The 25170-nt window shown below is 31.8% G+C and overlaps 1 long non-coding RNA gene across 1 annotated transcript in view; it reads right to left on the bottom strand.

Annotated features, from left to right (window-relative positions):
• The window catches only part of LOC149056668 (uncharacterized), a 33406-nt gene extending 12123 nt beyond the window's left edge, over positions 1 to 21283 (bottom strand). Inside the window, exons 1-3 of the long non-coding RNA XR_016191064.1 lie at positions 21211 to 21283; positions 20973 to 21122; positions 19618 to 19760 (exon numbers count right to left, since the gene is read on the bottom strand). This is a non-coding gene — a long non-coding RNA (uncharacterized LOC149056668). The remainder of the gene's footprint in view (positions 1 to 19617; positions 19761 to 20972; positions 21123 to 21210) is intronic.
• Positions 21284 to 25170: the final 3887 nt, after the last annotated feature.

Genomic DNA, 25170 nt, shown 5'->3' with positions numbered 1-25170 from the left:
TTAGTTGGGTTTTTTTTAATTATCTAAATTAATGTAAATATTATTTAATTTAACCACCCCATCCCTCTCAAAAAAAAATTGTGTTTGCTACGGTCTTATACCGACTGATTGTACGATAAACCGGGACCGCGGTTTGTGATCGTATTCATTTAGGGTTGTTCGTCTCGACTTGACCGTATTAGTGTCGGCCATCATGATTGTTCGATCGAAAGTTGTTATTGCAGCTTCGAGATGCTTTATAAATGTGCTTTTGATATAATTTATTGACGATCTACTCGTTGTTCACGCGAGACGACGACATTATTACGTTTTTTTTTGTGATTTAGCTGATTCGTATATCTGTGTGTGTGTGGGGGGGGGAGGGGGGGAGGAATATATTACGATTTTAGTTTTAAATTTTTTTTCAGTTTAGTTTTTACGACGTCGATCGCGCAGTGGATATATTCGAGTATATTCGAGTCTAAAAACTATTCTCTACGCCGGCTTAATGCGTTTATTATTGTAATACAACTTTCGTGTACCAACCGCGACGAGTCGAAATCGCATCCCAAAACGGTTTCGAGTGTATTAAACCAGAAAATTGATTAACGTTTAGAGCAGCTGTTGCCGCACTGTTAAAATATATTATGTTCGAATTTCCACATGTCATTGTTGTATTATTGGCTGCTAGACGTACATTATGATATTGTAATAGGTATAAATGTAACATCATCATACAATGTAGCGTACGAGATGCAAATAATATATACATAGGCATCATCATAATAATTTAGTCTGCCACCAGTCGTGTCTGAAATGTAATAATGTACGGTAATAATACTGTGTTTGACATAATAATCAATATTTTATTTTATGATCACAGTGTATACAACTGTTTGTTGAAAACCACGATTAACTTTGTACAGAACGAAATCATGTTTTATGAAAGTTGAGTTATATACCTAATATTAATTATCATATTATGCTCAACAAGTATTACCATACATATATATATATATATATATATTATATATATATATGTCGTAACCACTTCGAGAAATCGATCTTTTCATGAAAAGATGACCATTTCGTGAAATGGAAACACGTTTTTTACACTTTGCGAAATTCAAAAATATTTCACGAAATGGTCACTCAAATTTAACATCGTGCAATTTTTTTCACAAAGTGGTCATTCACTTTGTGTACTGTAATACATCATTTAACAACTTATTCTACCCTTATAAATTCAACTTAAATAATTATATGTATATAGTAATAAAGTTTATTTATATCATCTTAATTTATTAACCGTATTGTGAACATTTTTTATTTATTAGAGCAGGAAAATTAATTGTGACAACGATGACTGTTACATTTTAGACTACCTTTAAAACTAACACATCTTTTGGTTTGACAAGCACTTTGACACGAACAACTGAAAAATCCCTGACCTCCAGATACAATTTGGACAGTTCCACGCAAGGTTAATTCTTTATGATCATAATTATGATTATGACTTTTATCAAAACCGATAAATATCATCTACACATTTCAGATAGTCTAGTCATTGTAGTATAATAGTCGTATAGAATAATTTAGATATCATTTAAGTATTTATTGTATTATTTTACGAGGTTAATATGGATATAATCAATATATATATGTGCGTGTAAAAAACCAAATTTATGTTTCAAAATACATTCACTCTGCTCAGAATCTAAAACTCATTGGAGTTTACATCGGTCATAATCTCTGTTGGAGTAGAAATAAATCTAACACGATTGTTATAAATATAATCCATTTATATTTTGTTTCCACGAGTGTTTCCAGAAGATCATCGTAATATCACAGTCATTACTCATTATAGGTAATATTTCTAGTTTATTTAAATAATTTTCAGGTAAAAAAATATTTATTGTTTTGATGATCTATATTATATTTTATTCCATTTTACCAGTTTTAAAAATATGCAAAAGTGTAATAATTTTTTAATAGTATGTTTTTATATTATAATAGGATTAATATGCACTAAATGCACTAGAAATGAAAATAAGTTAATTTATTTCAATGTAAAATATGCACTAGAAATGTAGATAGGTACATAATATTTACGAAGCGTATAAATATAAATATTCCTACGCCGTCGTTTAATCGAAAAAAAAATTACCATAATAAAACAAAAATTTGTCCATAAATCAACGCGTTACGTGGCAGGTGGGGGAATGGAACAAAAACGTTAAATTTCGTCGCCATATAACGTATACGGCATACGAATAAATAAACTTTAATTACTGAAGTTTAAAACGCGTTTCGAGGACAATTTGTTAAAAAAAAAAAACCTTAACTCAATGAAACTGCCTCTGCAGCAGTTCGCCATCATCATCATCATATTACTATTATTATTATTAGTATCGTATACATGTACTCGCGTGGGTGACGAAATATATTGTATTATTATTATCGCGAGGATGTTGCAGGCGGCCGTTATCTGCAGCCGCAGCACCATCACCGACACGTATATACATAATATAGCAAGAGTGTCGATAGTGTATAATATATTATTATAGTATGCACAGCGTAATACGCGAATAATATAATTTTATAGGATATTCCGAGCGTAGGTGAAAACGTCGCGAAAAAAAAACGATGTCATTCCGCTTGTAAAAACGGTGGGGAAACCGCCAAACCGGCCTCTGCGTTTTTAAGCCCGTAGTCGCGATATAGCTGGTACCCACTTGGTAGGATGTGACATATAAATACGATATGTATGTGTGTATTGTACTATATACTATAAGTTCAAATCATAATATAATATTGTAAAATTCTATATGGTTATAAGGTATAGTATCCGTATAATGTAACAGTAATATTGTAAAAAATGCTTGCTATAATGTCGAGTCTTTAAAGTAACAAAAAAAAAAATTTAAAAAATACTACCTATAATATTGATTTAAAAACGAAAATCAGGCACCTATATCGTTGCATAAGTACCGATAAGACATATTTTGTGAGATTTCACAATGTCAAAAATTTTAAAAATGTTCTCTAGATGTAGTATATAATATGTATATACGTATATGGATTGAATGTGATTTTTTTTTACCTACCAAGTCTCGGGTAGTGGAAACTTGAACACGATTCCTCCATCTCCAATCTATGAAATATGAATGGTTTCATTTGATGGGATTAATATTATAATACGTATAATAACGAATGAGACCATCATGATTCAAATATCACATTTTATCCGAAATCGACGGACCAAGTCGAGTAGACTTAGACGTTAGATTCAATTGTACATTATTCGCTTTATATATAATATAAAGACGGAATATAATAACATTAATAACAATACTCTCGCAACACTTCGACAACTATTTATAGTAACCCAGTTCTACATATATATATATATATATATATATATAACCGTGATAGAGATTAAAATTGAATACGAAGTGTCTATAAATATATAATATGTTTGTTTGACGTAAATCATCATTGTATGAGTATATCAATGAGTGTGGCAACTGCGGGTCGCGGTTCAGATAATACGTGACTGTTTGATATTAAAATATCTATATCACGACAGCCTTCAGCTGTATGCAATATTTTTTTAAATTTTTTTTTTTTTTAAGATAAAGGCTTCCACGTCTTGAGATTATCGGCCTACAAATATGTGAACAGAAATCAAGTATTTACAAATATTTGCAATATTCGTGGTATAAATCAATGTGGTGGAAAAATTTGTAAATTGCTTCAGTGCATGTTTTCTTCGCCGGGACCAAGATACAGATCTATGTTGTGTTTTTGAAGATTTTCCGTACTATTCGCAGCGTATATTTGACATCTATAGTTACAATGTGATGGACGATCGTTAGGTTCACGTCGCCATAATATTACGCGATATATTAAGTACTTTGAGTTTATATAAAAAATAAAAAAATCACTTCACCATTTTGTACAGAAAAAAAAAAAACATCAAAATAATAAACATAATATGACACTTTACCGCCGATCCGGCAGCTGCTCTACCGCGGCAGGTGTACAACACATCGTATGACATCGCGATTATATTATAATATATCATTATAATATTACCAACTGTTGTGACGTTAAATTATAATAATATTGTCAAGTACGTTTTTATTAGACATTCGAGAACACGCGATTGAACTCCACTCACGCACGAATTCCACATCAATCGATCGATGACAAATTATTATCACCCAATTATCAGCAACATAATGTGTACCTACGTGGTACCTATAGGTAAGTTACCCATATTAAACATCGTGCGGTATAAGGTACAAATACAGATGAGTAGTATATTATTATTACTTGGATTTCGTACTGTAATTTCAATCGAAACAGACTAATAACTATCAGCCGATGGAATATTTTGGTCGGTAGTAAAATAATATGTCAATGCAAATTTAGATTCAACTTTGTTTGGTTTATTTTACCTATGCGCTGTTGGGTTTGAATATTATTCTAAAAGAAAAAAGTGTGATTTGTCGTATTCAGTTTTCGAGTTATTGTTTTCTCACGTCATGTATACGATCACTGTATAAGTCCATATTTTATTTTTAGCGGCATTTATAATTTATGGCTTTATTCAATTTCGTGTATTGTAATCGTATTATTTTACTATTACGATCGATCAACCGTTTACCATAAAAATATTATCAATAACTCATGTATATAGGTCCTTTTTTTTTACGACAAAAAAGCTGGGACCGGGTGTGAACTGTTCAAAATAATACCTCCTGACATCACCCGGTCCCATAATGTTTATTCACCATCGACTAAAATTGAAGTTGGGGCCTCTATAACCACCCTGAAAGATGGCCTTCGACCCACATAACCGCTACGCGCATCTGCCCTACCCATACACCTCTTGCCTGCCTGTCTCGCTCAGCAGCCTCTTTCTGCCCGAGAATTTTCTCCACCATCCTGCCGAACGCAATCCTCTGCTTCTCCGCCGACACGCCTCTATCCGCCGTCTCCTCGACGGTGCCGTCAAAGAGGAGCTCCTGCATGCTCCGGTCCAATAATGACGTCTGGGATATCATCTGGCCGTAGTTGACCATGAATCCAATATCTAATTATTTTTCTGCGAACGGACTACTAAAATAATATTCTTTTACGGTCGCCGCCTATAAGAATTTTTTAGTTATTTAAAATGCTGAAATGCCTTTCGGTTAAGTCGACTATTTTTTTCATGTCGCAGTAATTATTACATCTCGAAAGATCATCGGGGCCGTTTCGCGGATTTGAACTAGAACTCTCTACCTGTGCTGTAGCCCATCAGCGCAAAACGTGACCCAAACGCATCCCAAAAGCGCAAAAATAAAACTACCAAGGTACAAAAGTGCAAATTCATTTTGCGTTTTAAAGTTATCGAAAAAAAAGGTGCGCTTTCGCGTTTCGCCGTCTACCTGTATATTATATATATTAATATAGGTTCAGAACAAGTTGTTGATACTGCTCACTCACACTCTCTCTTTCTATGTATATATATATATATTTTTGGCGCGGGTCACTCGTCAACCGACAAATAATAATAATAACGACGCGCATTTAATGAGTTTTCTTCGCGCGGAAAACCTTTTATTAAATTTCGCAGCCCGACTTATACTCCCGACACGGCCGTGTAATCAAAAAAAAAAAAAAAAACCGACAACGACGACGACGACGGCCCATCGCGGCAATTTTTAATTAAAATGGAAAGGGGAAAAATGGAGCGGACGTATAATACTATGTATATAGTACTATACTGTGTGTGCAGTGTGCGTGTTATATATACATATACAGCACATCATATTATACGCATCTGTACTCGCGTATTTATTACTACGATACAATTCTGTGGTCCACGTATATATATGTATATAATAATTATATAATAATATAATATAGAGGGTGGGTCGCGAATTCGGCGGCGGTGGCTGAGGATATTCCCCCGAGGTCCGAAATCGAATTTCGCGAAAACAAATCGCACAAAGCTGCGTGTACGACGGCCTCGCGAGAACACCAAAACACCACCCCCTTGCCACCACCACTGTCATCACCATCTGAAAACAAAATAGTTTCGTGACCTACCTACTCTTCAGTACAATTTAACTATATGACCACAACCCAGGAGTGATTTGAAAGCTGAATTGAAGCCGCACCAGGAGGCGACTTCTCCCCTCCGGTCTTCCAGTTAAACTTAATTCTATTATCTTTTTTTAAGATGCCAAAAAGTGGTCAGACAGCGTTTAGTTCAAGTGAAATCGAAAAACATTCGATTTTAGATGATTATATATGATGTTTTGTACTTGCAGGTCAAATATCCGGAACACTAAAATACAAGAACACTGGAAACCGATTGACTCTCGATTTGTAAATTATTTTCAAAAAAGTCACCAGAAATCAGCAACTTATTGGAAAACGATGCAGACCCGGAACAATAAGGAAGGCTTACACTTTTACCCGGAGGCGAAACGAACATGGTTTTGAGAAACAGTTGCTCGTCGACAGAATTTTTTAGAGATGGTTGGGTGGGTGCTCAATATGAGAGAGAAAAATGATTACTAAATAATAATTATAGTACGTAAACAGTAATAACAGCTAGTAATGTTAAAAGTACTGTGTTTATTAATTGGTCGTCGGTTGAAGGGTGATGGGTGGGTTGTGGGTCAACGTTATATGTTGCTCATGTGGGTTATTTTAAACTCGTTTCTCGTCACTAATTTTTCCTGAAGCATCGCCGCATCGAACTGTACACATCGTCGATCGAAATTAACTAATTTTTTCAGAAATGTATATTATGCATACTATATACTCGTAGACGACGACTCATCGCGTGAGATACTCCGGAAGTATATATATAAATCATAAAAAATATCCCGAATTACGTTCGTTCAATACATTAATAATAACCGACTATCCACTACGTCGAGTGGTGATTTCCCAGTAAATACGGTCATCAGCTGACGGGCGTCCAATCGAATTCGAAAACAAAACGATTTTCCCGAAACTGCACCACGGAGTCATGAAACTTGAGAGCTTGTTGCGTCGACGAAAAATCGCATCGTTTAGGTATATACCAGCTACTGCAGGGGGTGAATAATCTATATTGTATTTATCGTCCATATCAGTATATCACTATAAACAATCCGGACGTTATATTATTATTATCATTGCGAAATAATTAACGTTTTCGGCTAGGAAATTAGAGGACGCCGTTAAGATAACCCTACCTATATAATTACGCGGGATTTTATAGAACGGTTCTAAATCCAATTATTATTCTCTCGAAATCGACTTTTTAATACCGTCCATTATACACACACACTCACATAGCCGGCATTTCATAAGGTGCGCGTTTTCCGCCCGAGCGATTTTCGCAGGTCCGCACACCGGTGACACGAAGGACGAGAAGAAAACAACCGTTGTAATTCTGTCATAAATCGTTAACTATACATCGCTGTAATAGGCGTACTTGTCAGCGGCTCATAATAATAATATTTGATAAAATATTAAATATCATACACAGAATTGGTTTTAGAACGAAATTCTAAATATTTTGTGACTTTTACGCGCGCCATATACTTTCATATAATTAATAATAATAATAATAATAGTAATAATAACGGGATCCCTGCAGGTATGGCTCTGTGGTTGCCCTCAGTCTCTAACGTGTTCTGAGCTCATCATCCGCCGGCGTAGCTACTAGCTAGTTCCCGGATGGGTGACCACCTGGATTTTAGCAACGTATTCTTACCCACACATACACGCGTGTTCTTCAATGAACCATAACAACCCCCCTCTAACCCTACAGGCCACAAAATGCCAATGACCATATTTGTGGATGCTTATGGTCAAAAAAAAAAAATTATAATAATTTTCAGAACGTATATATATATATCTGCAATAGTATAATACCATAATGATATACTATAAATACATTATTTAATGCAAACAGGTACACAGTTTTCATTTCAAAATCTGGCAAAGAACACGTCATGTCGGTCACGCCGAATTTATTGTAAAAAAAAGTTCTGAAATGGCTAAATATGACCGATTTTCGTTATTATTGATTTCTATAACCATATTATTTTCTTTTACTCGTGAATTAACGAAATAAGTAATTATAGTATATAATATATTAATATATTTCTCGAATAATATCATTTTTACGTTTGAACATTTTCGATGGAAAGAAAATATGCTATTTAAACGTACTGAATTTAAACGAATTCTCATAATGTTTGTTTTATATAACGATTCGTTTGTAATTTTATAATTTGATTTGTCACCGTTTATTTCATTTCTCGACCATATTACAACTCGAAAAATAGACGTAAAACTCTAAAAAAATGTCAGATGACGGTGACGATTAATGCGACATATTAATATACGCTATTATCGTGGGATTATTTTTAGACGAGTGGACACATCGTGATCAGCGGCGCCGAATCACAAAACAAGTTCTGTTAAATCAATAGCTTAAATGGGGAGGGTGGTCCTAGGAGCTTAGTCCCTGATGGTCATGATAAGGAACTTTGGGCTGCTCATATAACGTACCTACAGATAGTATCGTCATAAAGTATTGTAATAGTATAATAATAACCTTGGTTTGAATATTTTTGGTGGGTATACCTTCTGAAAATAAATTTGACAATAGCTAGTACTTTTTTTAGAGCCCAGTGCCACTGATCGTGATGTAAATTTAAATCTCTTGGCATAGAATATTATTTTAATTGTTTAACTTGCAGATATTCTTCGTGACGAGAATATTATACGGTTTTGTCCACTGAAATATTGTGTGTAATTTAGTAAATTTATCAACTCTTAATATATACTTAATAGAGGAACGTCTCCCTACTGAAAATAACCAATTAAATTTATTAAAATTATCTTTTGCTAGGATTTTTAGACAGTTCAGTTGTTGACGTAAATCATTATTTTTTATTATTTAATTTTCTAAGCTATAAACTAATTGTATAATATGCTGGTAAGCCATATCGATCGCCGTTTGCGCGTGTGTTGATTACAGAAAACCCAATTTGATGGTAACAATTTCTAATCAATAATTTAATATAATTTATTTAATATTGTATACTTAAATAATTAAATGATGTTCAACGATTTGGCTTTATGCAGGAACGCGTGTCAATATATATGGTAGACAAAAACTTTTCAACCACTCTTCTTCGCTGTCTAGATTTTTGCGGGTGACAAAAAATTGATGAGACATTTTAGCTGAATTAATGTTGGGCAAGCGACACTACGCTGATGCAAGACGCGGCTGCTGTTGGTGTTTCAGTTGAAAGATAGTCCGACGAGATAAAACGAATATCGCGGGTCCTACGCTGAGTAACTGCATAGTACATTTATAGAGTACCATCTTGGGTATATAATAATGTTTTGTCCACATTGAAATCGATTCGACTTGGACCGCAAAACTGAAAGTTTCGAGTGGGATTTGGCTTTCGAAATGCATGAGCACACAACCATCATAAGCGTGTACGTTTACTACATAATACAGTAATGATAATAACAACGATGTCATGACGATAATAATAATAATAATAATAGTTGAATAATTTAATTTATAATTATAGGATACAAAATTCGTATCCCCAAGAAACTTTGTCACGGATTTTATCATTATTTCGCAAAAAACTTTTCCACTGGTATAAGTCTTTATAATTATTTGCGCACGCAAAAAGCTTATGATCATTATAATAAATAATAATAATAATCATCATTATTATTAGATGCATGTGCATTGTGCAATGTGCATATTAAGTTTTTCTAAACGAGTATAAAAATGTGCTATGATAAAAAGTGTGTTAATTCGTGTGCGAGTGTAAATATCACACTTGAAAAACATCAGTCTTCTCACTTTCTTCAGACATGCAGTGGGTTGGTCGTCGATATACTTATGAGTTATGACAGTCAGTCGATGGGATTAGAATTTGTTTGTTTTTCTGTGCATAAATATTATTATATCCGCCACAGCGTGTGTAAACACTGCAATCTATAAAATCGATACATTTTGTCACGTGACATTTTATTTGACATCGATATCGATGACTTGCATGTTATTTTAAAAGCTATAAAGTAGGGTTCCAAGCACAATTATATAATATCACATTCGTGTATTGTATTATAAAAAGTCACACTAATTTATCACTTAAATTGTGAACAAGTGAACTTGATGCGTATAATGACCGATGAGAGCGACTCCGTGATGACTTCGACAAAAAAAAAAAAAAAAATAACAAAAACAAAAACAGTTTAAACTTTAAAGTCAATTGTTTGAAAATATTAATGTTTAGGGCTCTCTCTCTCGAAACGGCAATCTTAAATAATTCATAATTTATTACTCACACCGCTGCCGGTTTGTATCAGCTGTCATGTTTTCAGTACAATTTATTATCAGCCAATATCCGGATAGAGGTTTATTTATAGATCGATTTAATATTATGTTCTCCATAGTAATGTTATGACTTGTGTAGCTGTGATGCGTATCGTCGATTTCACGGTTTTTAGAAATTCTGTGTATAGATTTCGAAAATGATCGAAAACGGTAGCTGATTTCGTACGTACAATGTGGATATCGCACCGATCAATCGATGTAATATAATATTATCATAGTTGCGCTGCAACACTATTATTCAGAAAGTTATAGGTATATTTTCTAATATATTGTTATGAGAAACTTAAGACGTGAGTTAAATACTGCGCGAAGTTCACGTTTTGGATTTGCATATAATAACGTGGACTACAGACTATAATATTAATATTTCGTATACCAAATTACACCTATGTAATTAAGTATTATTATTAGGTACATCAAATTTTTTAAGTAAATATGTATATTATATATACTCGTATATAAGTGATTCTTGATAAAATTAATTTTTTGTGAATTTTTTACGATTTCCTGCAGTATTTCGTGACAATAATATATTATATTTTACACGAATATTATGATTATATTATACGAATATTCCGTATGCAAGAAAAAAAACATTATCTACAATATTGTAAACCGATTTCCTGCAAGAAAATATATTGTCAGGCAGACGACGTTCGAATAAAGTCTGATGATGGCTTAATTTGATTTGCCAAGCATTCCGTATAAATTGCTAACATATATAATATTATATGTATTTCAATGTTAACTTCATGTGTGTAATATATTAAGTGAACTGCAGGAACTTGCACGTATCGTATAGGAACTTTATCGTAGGTATATACATAATGTAATTTTATTTTGACGTCCAACCGCCACAATAATACAATAAAATTAATCAATACGTTATACATAATATTATATATAATATGATGTAAGACTATAAGAGCGCGTGGGATCGAAAACAATATTATGTATTATTATTTTTTTTTTATTGATTAATGTGTTCTCATCGTTCTTTTCCCATACATGTTCATATTAAGCCAGTGCAAAAGACTACGTTGCAGATCGTCATCTATACGTAGAAAGAACGTAATTGCCAAATTTAAGAATATATTATGTGTGAATTAAAAATAAATCAATAATTTAGTTAAAAATATATGTTAATGTGAATTAAGAAATGAATTAAATAAAATTAATATTAATAAACCAATGAAGAAGATTTCATTATTCAAAAATACACCTTACACGTCAGACGCTAACCGCGGTTTCAATTGGTAAGTCGCTTCAAGAACCGGAGAGAGGTAATATAAATAACACCATAACTTTTTTTAATCTTTACACAAGTTAAGGCTCCGACACATTTGAGGTCTTTGTAAGCCCGAAGTTTATTAATCGGTTTTTTACAATTAGGGGGATAATATGTCGGATTGGTTTGGAACACGTGTCGTATATAAGGCGAGGAGTCGTCAGCCGGCCACTGAAAACCCTAACAAAAACCTAACCTAACCTCAGTGACTGGGGCCAAACACCGTGCCACATCAAGCCCTTCATATCATATTTTATGGGTACCAAAGTTGATAATTTAATGTTACACCTCATGAATAAGTTACCTCGAATATTATTTGACAACCGACCACCAGGCAGATAAAAAAAAAAAAAAAAATGATCGATCGTTGTTCGATGCGTTAAACGGAGTATAATATCATAGGTATGAATTTAATATTCATATTCAAAATTCATGTCGACCAAAAACCGGTCAAAAGTTAACAAAAAATAATAATAATAATATCTCAAGTCCAATTAATATTGCGATACTTTTTATCAGGGCTCGTAATAGTTCATGCAAATGAATTTATAATATTTTTTTATTTTTTTGTGCAACATCAGAAAACGTGCTAATAGTGAGATACAAATCAGTTTCATAATAAATATAGTAATTACGATAGAAAAAATTTAAAGTTTAATAGTGCGTGGTTTTACAAGGTGCGAATTGACATATTTACAGCATTTAGTTGATTTTTGGAGTTATTAGCGCATATTAATATGAATTCGTGTAATTTCAGCAAAACCGTATTCGAGGAAGTTGAAACAAAATTAGATCAATAAATGCTTGAATATTCATTCTTAATCATTTTTACCTTTCCGAACATGTTTACAAAATCTTAGTCTAATTTTACATATTTATTTTTATTTTTATATGATTACATATTACACTATAAAAGGGTTTTATGAGTTGAATTTTTATTGAATTTGTAATTGTTATTATTTTAAAAAATGCGCTTATTATTTAAATGCATATTTCTGAACTTTTTTTATGATGCATAGGTATTTGTCAGTTTTTAATGCATATAAATGCATACTTTAATCATTTTTTAGGGTACGAACATGACGACGAGCCCTGATTATTATCAACATCATCATTATTATAATTATTATTATTGGTATCGTAGAAACAATAATAAGAGAGAATGGAGTTCATTTAAGTATTAAGCGTAATAATGTATTATTAATATTGTAGCGTTCGCGTTTTAATGGCAAGCCGCCGCTGCACGTTTCCCGCGAAAAAGATGCACCGAAATATTGTATAATTAAAACGAGCTCTAGCGTTTTTCTGCACGCTTCAAAAACGATTTTATACGGTTTTGTATGCTTAAAGGGTATAGGCGTTAGAGTTTTTGGAGACATGGCCTCTCGGAAAACAATAGCCGTGAGATATAATTATTAATCGTCCACTCAAAATATAATTCAATCGCACAGTGCACAATACACATTTTTAGAACGCGCACGCATCACATTATTATAATGATAACAGAAATGGGTTTTACTTATACTATACAAATGACGCGATCCAATAAATTAGTGATGGTGCGTCGAGGCAGGACAAGACGACTGATATTATATCATTAACCAACGGCCTGGCCATATCATGAACTGCGGAAAGTCGATTTAAAGTGCTCGGAGTCGGTAAATTGCGTCCCCCAAAAAGTAAATTGCGTCCCGGGTATATCTGAAATGTACGTAAATTGCGGCCCGGGATAGGTATTCCAATTTCCGGTCGGTTGTACAATTTATAAGACAAGTATAATTATTAATCTTTGAATGATCTAGCTAGGTAGATCAGCGGTTCTCGAACTGTACGCGAAAGACTCCATGGTGGTACGCGAAAGGCCGCACGGTGATAGGATGGAAAATTAAAAACAATTATTTGATTCTTAGCGTAGCGATGATCTTACAATGTCGTGTGTTTTTTTTTAATATTCTGCAGATAACAAAGGATAGATTTCACGGAAAATACGTCATAAAATAATATATCGTATAGGTATAATCGTTGAAATTGTCGATATTTTTAATCATCAGTGGTGCGCGACTGATTGATAATATACCTACTTAAGTGGTACGCGAAAAAACAAGTTTGAGCACTCCTGATGTAGATAATAATAATATGTAAATGTTCACTAATATATCATATATTACTAGCAGTCAGTGTGCATTTGATCGAATACCTTATTTAATAATAGATTTTTTAACCATACACATTTTTACGGACATATTATTACTAATTGCTAATAATATATTTTTTAATTAAAAACAAAAAAAAACAGCAAAACCAATATTTTTAATCATACCTGCAATATTGATATAATTATATTGACAGTTCTAAGTCTGAAAAATGAGAAGGAAAATATTGATGTTTCAAAAAAAGCCTTAGACGTAATTATTACTTAAAATAAAAAGAATATTTGGGTAGGTAATATAAATTATACCCAGGTCGCAATTTACGCTGAAACTCGTTTGCGCACATTCGAAATTTTTTACCTGAAAATCGACGACTCGCTCGCGCATGACGAAATCAGTCGTTTACCTGAAAATAGATCACTCGTTTGCGCACTACTACAACACATTCACGCACATGATGACACATGTATATATCGCGGCATATCGCCACAGACTACAGTACAAATTATCAAATTTTTTATAGCAATATTATAAGTTATAAATTGATATAAAAAATATTGGAAATAAATTCCATCACACAAATTTCATTTAAAATTATAATAATAATTACGACGATACTTCATATTAATTGTATAGTATATTTTTCAATTTTTGTATTTATATTTTATATTATTTATTATTATTTATTTATATTTGTATATTAACTAATGATGTCATAACGATTTATGTAACACACATCATACACACACACACACACACACAGAAGGCTAACAAAATGTGTGCGCAAACGAGTTTTGACAATATGGATTTTTTTGGACAAAAATGAGCCGCAATTTACAGCAACCCAAAGTGTTAATATTGAAAATCATTACACCGAAATATAATGTCCTAGCACACACAAGGAAGATAATATATTTTATACGACGTATGTGCACGAACAAGAAAAATTCTGCAGCAGTTACCCGTACAGTATACCAATAATATACCGTCACGGGCGTATAATCAAAACTGACAAAAAATCGTATTTTTGTATAAATTTAAAACAATGTTACGATTATTACCTATAATATTGTAGGTACTATTATTATTATACTGAGATAACTATACAATATAATTAAATATAATCTATGCCAGTCACGCTGCAGCACTTTAAATCAAACGCAAATGACGGAATGTCATCGTTCATTCGCTGAACAAAGATTGATCGCAAAACCACCGCGAAACGCCTTTCTGCAGAATCCTTGGGATGCAACAGATATCCTCATCACTTGCGACCACCGTCGAATTCATTATGAAAGCCTCCAACCTTCAACACGAAATATAAAAAAACCTCTATAAACATGCACACAAACTACGAAACTAGTCTCAAAATACCATTGAAAATAACATCTCGATATAAATATAAATATAATATTGTATCGCCCAACGGCCTATAATATAATATATGCCATCGACGGCAGTAATTTTTTATTAATAAATAATAATAATAATAAACGATTACCGTGAAAAATGTTGTTCGATTCGATGGCGCAGTGGTTCCAAAACTGTGCACTAGGAGCACCGATGTCTACGACTTGTAATAAATATTTTATAAAATGTACCAATAGAATTTTTTTTTCTTCAAAAATTCGTTATAAATGAGTATTTTTTCGTCCCGTCTTTTACGGTATTCGTGGCAAGGGATTGTGTTTGGTCCAAAAAAGGGCACCGCGGAAAAAAAAATTCGGGAACCGCTCCAATAGCGTATATCATAATATTATTATAGTTTTTTTTTTTTTTAGAAAAGACGAAGTATACAGTCTGTATTTATTGGTACTTACAATAGGTAGTTTTGATGGTTTTCAATTATTTTGCACAAGGCGTGGTGGGGTGTGATAGAAGATTCAAACTTGATGTGTCTGGTAGATATTTAATTTTGACTAATTAATGTATTTTAATATTGTCTTTAGGTATTTAATAGGTCTCATTGTTATAGTTGTGACAATAACGTTCTGTACATTCGTCGATTTCCCAAGTCACCACCGCCGTCTTATTACCCCGAAAGATCGCCGACCAACGGGGTTTCTATAAATAATAATAAACCTATCCATATTATTATTATTTTGATGATGATGACGACGACGATGGTGAGATGATGACGACGATGATGATGACGACGACGATGATGATGACGATGACGATGATGATGACGATGACGATGATGACGATGATGATGATGCTGATGATTACTGGCCGTTTTCGTTATTACAACGATTTCCGGGGTCGTTCATTTAATTTTCTCCGTATTAGCACCCGTATGGCGTATACATAATTGGTTAATCGCATAAACACGACGGCCGCCAATCCGACTGGATAATAACATAATAAGACGGACCAATGAGAATGTCGGATTTTAGACATTCCTGCAGCACGTCCACCCGTAACGCTCGTACAATGATAATAATAATAATAATAATAGTAACAATATATTTTCTATAGCGAAAACGGCGATTTCCAGTTTTCTATAGGTGACGAATATTTTTTTATTATTTCTGCATGGACTTATATTTGATTAGGATTTCCGGTCAAAACGTAGGTAATACGGATAGATGATGTACCTACTTTTGGTATTTACCATAATAATTAGGGTTAGGATGTTTATGACCTTAAAAACACTAAAAAATTCATGCAAATATGCACAATAAATATCAAAATATGCCCTTAAAAAAAATTCGATTTCTAATCCGAAATGTATTTTAAATTAATTTATAACATTAAACTTAAATACATATACATAATAATATTATATTTTGAAATTAAAAACATAGGTACTTACAGTAAATTAATATTTAATTAAGTAAGTAATAAAGATAAGTTAATTATATACTACGGGTTTCATATTTTCTCATTTTCGTTAAATGTGAAACTGACTGTGCCTACCTATGGGTTTTTTATTAATTTTTATATCGTATTTAAGTTATTTTTTGGCCAAATACGCATTTATTTGCAATTTTTTTCAAAATATGCATTTATTCATAAAAATCCCCAAATATGCAAAAATATGCAAAATAAAATAAAATGTATCTGATTCTATGTCGCACAAAACAAATTTATAACTTGGTCTGCAACGTGCACGACTAAAAGAAAAAATATGCAAAAGTCATAAACATCCTAACCCTAATAATAATGTTTATTGGTAACGATCAGTTATTTTAAAATTATCATCTGTTATAGCATCGATGCCGAATGTTCGATAACTTATGCTGTATAATTTATATATACATTTTACATTGTAGAAAATCCTAAATTCTAAATTTTTATCATTGAAACATTGTAATTATTTATACCAATTACAAATTACATCAACATTTAATAATTAATTACCAATTACAAATTAGGTACTCAAGTAATTGAAAAGTATCCTGCAACCCTGATAATAGCTTTTAATATTTATAACGATAGGTAACAATATTAACCGGCGTAATATTTGGAATGTTTCAACATTGCATTATGCATTATGCAAATAAATCGCGTAACCACATCAAAGAACCAGCTAATAATGATTACATCAAACATATTATATTGTTATTTTGATTAGATTTAATAAAATATGTCCACATGTAGTAAAAAATATTATCATATTAATATAAATGATATTCTTGGTGCAGGTGAGTTAGTCACCATAAATATATTGTATTTTGAAAAATATAAAAAAAAAATAAAAAAGATATTGAACATGGTTAAAAAAAAAAATACAAATTATTTGAAAATATTATGGAGCTCACTATCAAAAAATTAAATCCGTTTCATCATTCACATAAATGGCGTGAATGGTACTCGGAAAAAAATCCACAGGAAAAAAACCTCCGGAAAAAAAATCCCCAATGTTTGCTCTGTCGAGTTTGCAAAGTTTACTTATATAATATAATTGTACATCCTAGGTTACAGTTAGGTATAACTATTGAGGGATTTTTGACACTGTGAGTAATAACATACGCAAGAGAACTGATTAACTTTTTATCATATAGGTATATAGATATTATTTTTATTCTATGCGCAATGTATTTACTATTGTTCATTATTATCATAATTATTTTTAATTTTTGCGTAATCTAACTGTGTGATCAAGATAATATCATAATAGTTATTATCATTCAAATTTTATATTTTTTTTAAAATTATTTTATATTATTATTAATTATTATTTTAGAACAGTTAGGTATATCTTTGGGGATTTTTTATCCGGGGGTTTTTATTCCTAGATTCGGCGTGAATGCAGTAACTATTTAGACATCATATTATTACATTAAATATTTTAATTAAGAAAGATATATCATAATAATATTATGTACATTCAAAAGTGAATTTATCGGTTTCGGGAGAGCATTAAGCAATATGCCACTTGATATAATAACATTAAATAATTTTTTTACTAGAAACTAATTCAAACCAATTAAGACTTGAAGAGCAAACAAAATTACAGCTATAATATTAAGATTGATAGGATTTTAATTTTTTCAATAACCATCAGCAGAGGTCGTCGGTAATTTTTTTAGAACGTAAGTGTAAAATCGATTTGATATTCTTGAAATTTGAGACACATATTGTAGAAATCAAAATATTAATTGATCACGATTTCAATTAAAAAATTTACGAATTATGATAGTTTTGACAAAAAATCTATAAAACATTATAGGGGCTACATTATTTATAAACACGAGACTTAACAACAATAAAATGTATTCAAATTATTTATAATATCGTTTTCAACTGTTCAGTGATGTGAATAATCGCTTTGATGATGAATACTTTTTAAAACAGAGTATTCAAGATATCACCCAAAATAGTAGGTATTTACAGAAAAGTATTTGCGTAGTAATACTTGGATAATTACCGGAATATTATTTGCAATAAATTAATCTTCCAAATAATCCCAATAAGTTTTGAAATAATTTATTTTAACCGAAAATTTGTTCATTGAAATTTCAAAACATCAATTTATTGTTCAATAAACCAAATGCTGGTGCTCAGTCGTGTCAGTTGTTATTTCAGTGATAATTCCACCACCAACACCGAACTCTCTCACTACAGCGAACACGGGACTATAATATATTATTCAAAGCTATGATAATTTATTACCATTTTCTTGGTAAACAGATAATTCTGATCGGTAATGATATTTTCGTCTAGTCAAATAGTAATGTTATAAAGTATAATTTTACAGCCAATAACGCGAGATAAAAGCGATAAGCTTTTGTTAATTTTTGTACCGACGGCGACGTTTTGATCGTCGCCAACGATAAGTCTTCTCGGAAAAAAAAACACTTAATTAAGCTAAGAACAGACGAAAATCGATTTCGGGTTGTCCATAAATTATAAAATATTATTATTATTATTATTATAACTTTTATAATAAATGTACAAAGTACAACCTTATAACGTGGCAATATTTGTGTGTTAACAAATCAAAAACCGAAAATTAAAAAAAAAAACAATCCATTCAAATACTTCGAAAATAAAAGTATTTAAAAATGCGCGGAGTACAGTAAAAAAGATTTGAATATTACTCTTTTACTCGAATAGGTACTGCTCAAGTGTTGTCCTCGACATTTGTTTCGATCAGTCTATCAAATAACATTAAACTGCCGTGGAACGCTTTCCTATTTTGGCGAATGGAAGGGGGGGGGGGGTTTAATCAATTTTGTCGTCGAAATAGATTTCGGTACCACACGAAATCGCATGTGCAGTATATATAGGAACCTACGTTGTCAAGTCGACGTCAAACTTACTTGCTCACACTGTATTACTTCCCCTAAAAAAGTCCAACGAATTCGGTCCACCTTGACTTGTCGGAGTCTACTTCGGTCGTCGGAGACTTGACTTTTGCGCTAATCACATATTTTATTTTTGTCGGCGAAAAAACGCGAAGTGGCTGCACAAAAAAAAAAAAAAAAATGCGTTTAGAAAAAATAAATAATCTCTGTTGAAAATATTGTTGAAAAAACGCGCAACCGCAATTTAGGTTCTCACTCGTCAGTATATAACGGACGTGTGCAGGTTCGCAGTGGGCCGTGCTCGACATTAATTTTATTACTTTAATAATAATAACAATTTGCACCTATCACGGGTACAATCAGTGAATGAGTGAGGCAAAGGAGTAATTTCAACAATTGTTTTGGGGGTGGAAAGTTTTTTCGAAAATAAAAGTTTCGGAGTTTTCTGTAAAAAATGTGTGTTTTAATTTTTAAAAAGTGTTATATTTATCACACTGAAAGAGTTGCGTGATAAAAAAAAAAAAAAAAAAACATCAAATTTAATTATACCCGTCGTGTAATATTGTATTATAATAATATCATACCGACCTGCCGCAGAGTTATATCGTAAAATGACCGTTTTCTCGGAAATAATCGCAATATACAGTTCGGACGAACTCGTTTATATTTCATTGAAGTACACAAATTATTACATAATGACGTTTGTAGTGTTCCTCGTATTATTAACTATAGAGTTATTAAATATGCCGTCAAATTAGTTTCGCGGAATCCAAATAGCTATTGTTTACATATTTTATAGACGTACTTGAAGTTGCCCCCCCCCCCACTTTGACTTATTGACTTCGGACAAATTGTAAAAGATTCTAAATCCATTGTAAATAATAGTAAATTCATTCCCTGAATTTGTAAATCAACAGAAAACTTGGAAATCAAAAAACAAAACGAGGGCGGCCAAGTTCACGTAGCCCCCCCCCCACTTTGACCTATCGACTCCGAACAAATTGTAAACGATTCTAAATCCATTGTAAATAATTGTAAATTCATTCCCTGAATTTGTAGATCAACAGATAGATAATAATATCTTTTATTAACACAATACTTATCTATTTTATCATATTATTATTATCTCTAGGTTTTAATATTACACCGACCAACAAGTAAACAGACAGATTTAATATTTTATTTTTTCCAACACTTATTTTTTTGATCATAGTAAGACTGCATGCCATCCACTCCATCACAAGACAGATTTAAAGGAAGGAGTAGTCGGATTTATTTTATTTTTTTAAATATTAAGTCATATCATGTGAGTATATTATACGCACTGTTAAATAAATATATTTGTATAAATGAAAAAAAAAATACCTTACATGTCATAATATTGGTAAAATTAAATTGTTCGCGATGATTTCCGAGGGCTGTAAATAGCTAAAAAATCCGTCACCAATCGTTAACCCTCGACACTGCAAACATAATAGTTGTCACCGAGACTATACAATCGGCCTTTTCATATTTCTGATCTGTGAACATTTTCAAGTGAAGTATAGGAAATCTAAAATGTGCAGTCGACTTCAACGATATGTGCACATTAAAATATAATATACCTACATCCTTCTCTGGTATTGCGATACCACTTTTCTGTGTCAGCAGAATTGGCTCTCGAAAAAAAAAAATTTCAAAAAAAAAATAAATTATTTAATAGACTGTTGACAGCAACCGCGCTTCTCTTCAGATTGACAGGGTGTAACAGGTCTATTCGACTAATGGTGATAGCGGTATGCACCAAGTGGTCGTATTAAATTATAGTGATAAAATGTAATATGTATTTATTACTGATTACTAGAGTTAGGATGTTTATGACTTTTGCATATTTTTTCTTTTAGTCGTGCACTTTGCAGACCAAGTTATAAATTTGTTTTGTGCGACATAGAATCAGATACATTCGATTTTATTTTGCATATTTTTGCATATTTGGGGATTTTTAGGAATAAATGCTTATTTTGAAAAAATTGTAAATAAATGCGTATTTGGCCAAAAAAATAGTAAATAAATGTACATTTCGCCAAAAAATAACTTAAATACGATATAAAAATTAATAAAAACCCATAGGTAGGCACAGTCAGTTTCACATTTAACGAAAATGAGAAAATATGAAACCCGTAGTATATAATTAACTTATCTTTATTACTTATACTTAATTAAATATTAATTTACTGTAAGTACCTATGTTTTTAATTTCAAAATATAATTTTTTATATATATATATGTATTTAAGTTTAAAGTTATAAAAAAAGTTGTGAATTAATTTAAAATACATTTCGGATTAGAAATCGAATTTTTTTAAGGGCATATTTTTATATTTATTGTGCATATTGGCATGCATTTTTTAGTGTTTTTAAGGTCATAAACATCCTAACCCTACTGATTACCTTTAATGATAACAAAAAAACTGATTAGCGAGAAATTAATTAATTGGAATTTTAACAAACTTTGAAAACTGTTTGAAAACCAATGACGTGACCATCACATTAAAAGTCTTAAAAGTCTTCAACGCCAAAACTGTTCTTAAGACTTACTTGTTTATAAAATAGTTACGGTAGATTATAGGAAAACAATTTGGTACAAAATTTAAATTATTTAATTTTAGTTGTAAAAAAAAAAAAAAATAATAAAATATAACATGTAACAATAATTATAGAGCAGATCTCTAGAAATCATTACGAAAAAAATTAAAAAAACTTAAAAATATTGAATAGAAAAAAAGTTATGCCGTTAGTCATTAGATTAGACCTGTTACACTCTGCATGTATTAGTGGTATTACAATTTAATATTAACATTTTGTTATCGATTTTAATTATAAAATATTATATCGACTATCGTCTCCGATTGTCTTTGACTCACCATAATTTCTTAACACCATTGACTTGTCTGATGAAATGTTTAATGATAAAAATAATATATTTATTGGTGAGGGGCGGCTTCCACCGTAGTAGTCTGCACTGTAACATAAATAATATTTTCGCAATTCCGTAAATTTTTTACACAGTTTTTGCATTTTCGAAACGATTTTTCGATGGTGGGTGAAACCGTTTGTCGGCGTGCGCACGCGCACAAAGCGCTCAAAGTTTGAGTACTGCCACACACACACAAATCATCTAATTATGCGTCCTGCAGCAGCGACGGCTCATTTTTCGTCTTTTGAGGACATATTATTATTATTATTTTAATGTTTCCACTCCCTAATTACTATGCGGGTACGCGCGTATTGTTAGAATTACAAAATAAATAATAATTACTGGTCAACATCCACGACGCACTATTGGTCCAGATCCAGTCGACATTGAAAAAATTCTGAAAATTCTGAAACCAAACGATTTACATGTCCTCATCGAGGATCATGAAATTGTGCCAATTTAAGACGTGTGGACCGTTTATTTTTATCAATAACTGAAGCCAATAATCTCTGTGGTCGTGGCTCGTCCAGATAATAAAAATAATAATCATAAATAATAATAATTGCGGGACTTATAAATGTACAATATTCTATTATGAATCCTCTGTAATATATTATTATAATCGCAGCGACGCAAAGTTTAAATAAATCGCGATAAAATCGTTCGTGTTTTTTTGTACGTTCGCTCCTCCTCTGCAGGCGATTTTATTGTTGCACACACACACACACACACATGTCTAATACTGCGACACGATAGTACTGCACAGTTCGCTGGTATAGGACGACGACACTAATTTTCAGCGTTCGAAATTAACATAATGCCCGCGTATTTATCTATATAATAATATATACGTAATAGTTACATAATAACATGTATATAACGTCTCTATGGTATATACGCGGGATAACATCTCTCGCGCGCGTTTAAGTAATTTTAACCGTCTTCGTGTTTTTTAATTAACCAGCGCGCCTCGCCTCGTGTCATATATACATATATATATATATATGTTTTCTGTACACGACACTGCACCGTATAACAATAATAATAATATAATATAAGAAGACACCCTACGCGCGTGTGTTATTGGTATATATAATATAATATGCAATACAGCGCGCCAGCTTTATTTATATACACACAATGATAATAATAAATAATAATAACAATATTATTCATTTACGTTGCAGCGACGTTACATGATAATATAGCGATGGCAGTGTGTGTAGTATTATACTACGACATTGTACGCGTATATAATAATAATATTTAAACCCGACAGTACCTATCGTAATAATATTTTAGCGGAATTTTTTTGCTCGTCCGTCCGTCCGCTGCTGCCGGCGCCACCGCTGCACCAGTCAGTCGTATTACAATAATAATAATATCATAACTGCAGTGCACACTGCAGTTTTGCACTTTTCGTCATCAGTGGCAAACGGATCTGCAGCCGATGCTGCAAAAGACGGAGATCACACTGTGGTTCTTATTTATATGCGATTTATTTATTTTGTTTTTTTTGATTATTACTATCGATCCATCCAAAAAGGTTCCAATATGCGAGTTAAAATTATGTGTACAAAATTTCAACATGATCTGGTAAGTTAAAACCGGCGGCGGTGTCCCAAACCTTTAAAAGTCGGCAATCACATAGGAACTTTAAAAAAATTTAAGTTTTATAATTTAAAAAATTAAAAATAAAAACTAAAACAAGTGGATTTGAGTTCAATTTGTGATTGATATACGTATATATATCGCTCAAATGAACAAAGTTCCGAAAAACAACGTTTTCTGCGTATTAAAAGTATGGGTACTATTGGAGATTCGCCGCCAGCAAGCTCCGTCCCATTTCTTTTTTTTTCTTTTTATACAAATTTAAGAAAGACAAATTTATATGTACATTTAAATTACATTGTATACATAGGTAGTATATTCATATCGATAATACTATGGTCGGATCAACCGGAGCGGCGGACGAGAGGCGTTATACTCAGTGCTGCCAAACATGGTAAGCCAAGAAATGGAGGAATATTTCTAAAAGATCGTATTTTTATCAAAAAGATGTTACCCACAAAAATTTGTCCAAAACATGATAAAAATATTGAAAAATGATAAAGTAGAAAAAATGTTTATTTAAAAAAAATCATTTATACAATAAATTGATAATGATCATATTTTGACTATATTTTATGACATTTATGTCATTAGTTCATTACTATTATAGATTTTGATTTGTATTATAAATTACAATTTACATTTAATATTTATATTACAATTATTTAATGTTTTTAAAGAATTAAAAGTTCAAAAATTCATCTGTTTCATCATCTCCATTCAAATGATCATACATTGAAGCATTCATTGCGTTAAGCATAGATTTTGTCGGAATAAATATATGACATTGAGTTTCTATAATACGTTCACCAGCACTTAAGAGACCATTCAAAGATGATGTATTCAAACCATTTCTCTGTTTTGTTTTAATAAGATTTACCTTGGAAAATATTCTTTCACATGAAACACTGGATTGAGGTAATGAAAAAATAGTAAGAATGAAATCAGATAATTCTATAAATGGGTACTCGTCATCTTTTTCGAACAATTTCAATTTTATCC

The sequence above is a fragment of the Diuraphis noxia genome, unplaced genomic scaffold, assembly GCF_037042655.1.
Source record: "Diuraphis noxia isolate RWA-SAM2 unplaced genomic scaffold, SU_Dnox_SAM2 contig0003, whole genome shotgun sequence".
NCBI lineage: Eukaryota > Metazoa > Arthropoda > Insecta > Hemiptera > Aphididae > Diuraphis > Diuraphis noxia.
This window is presented reverse-complemented; position numbering and strand designations above follow the sequence as displayed.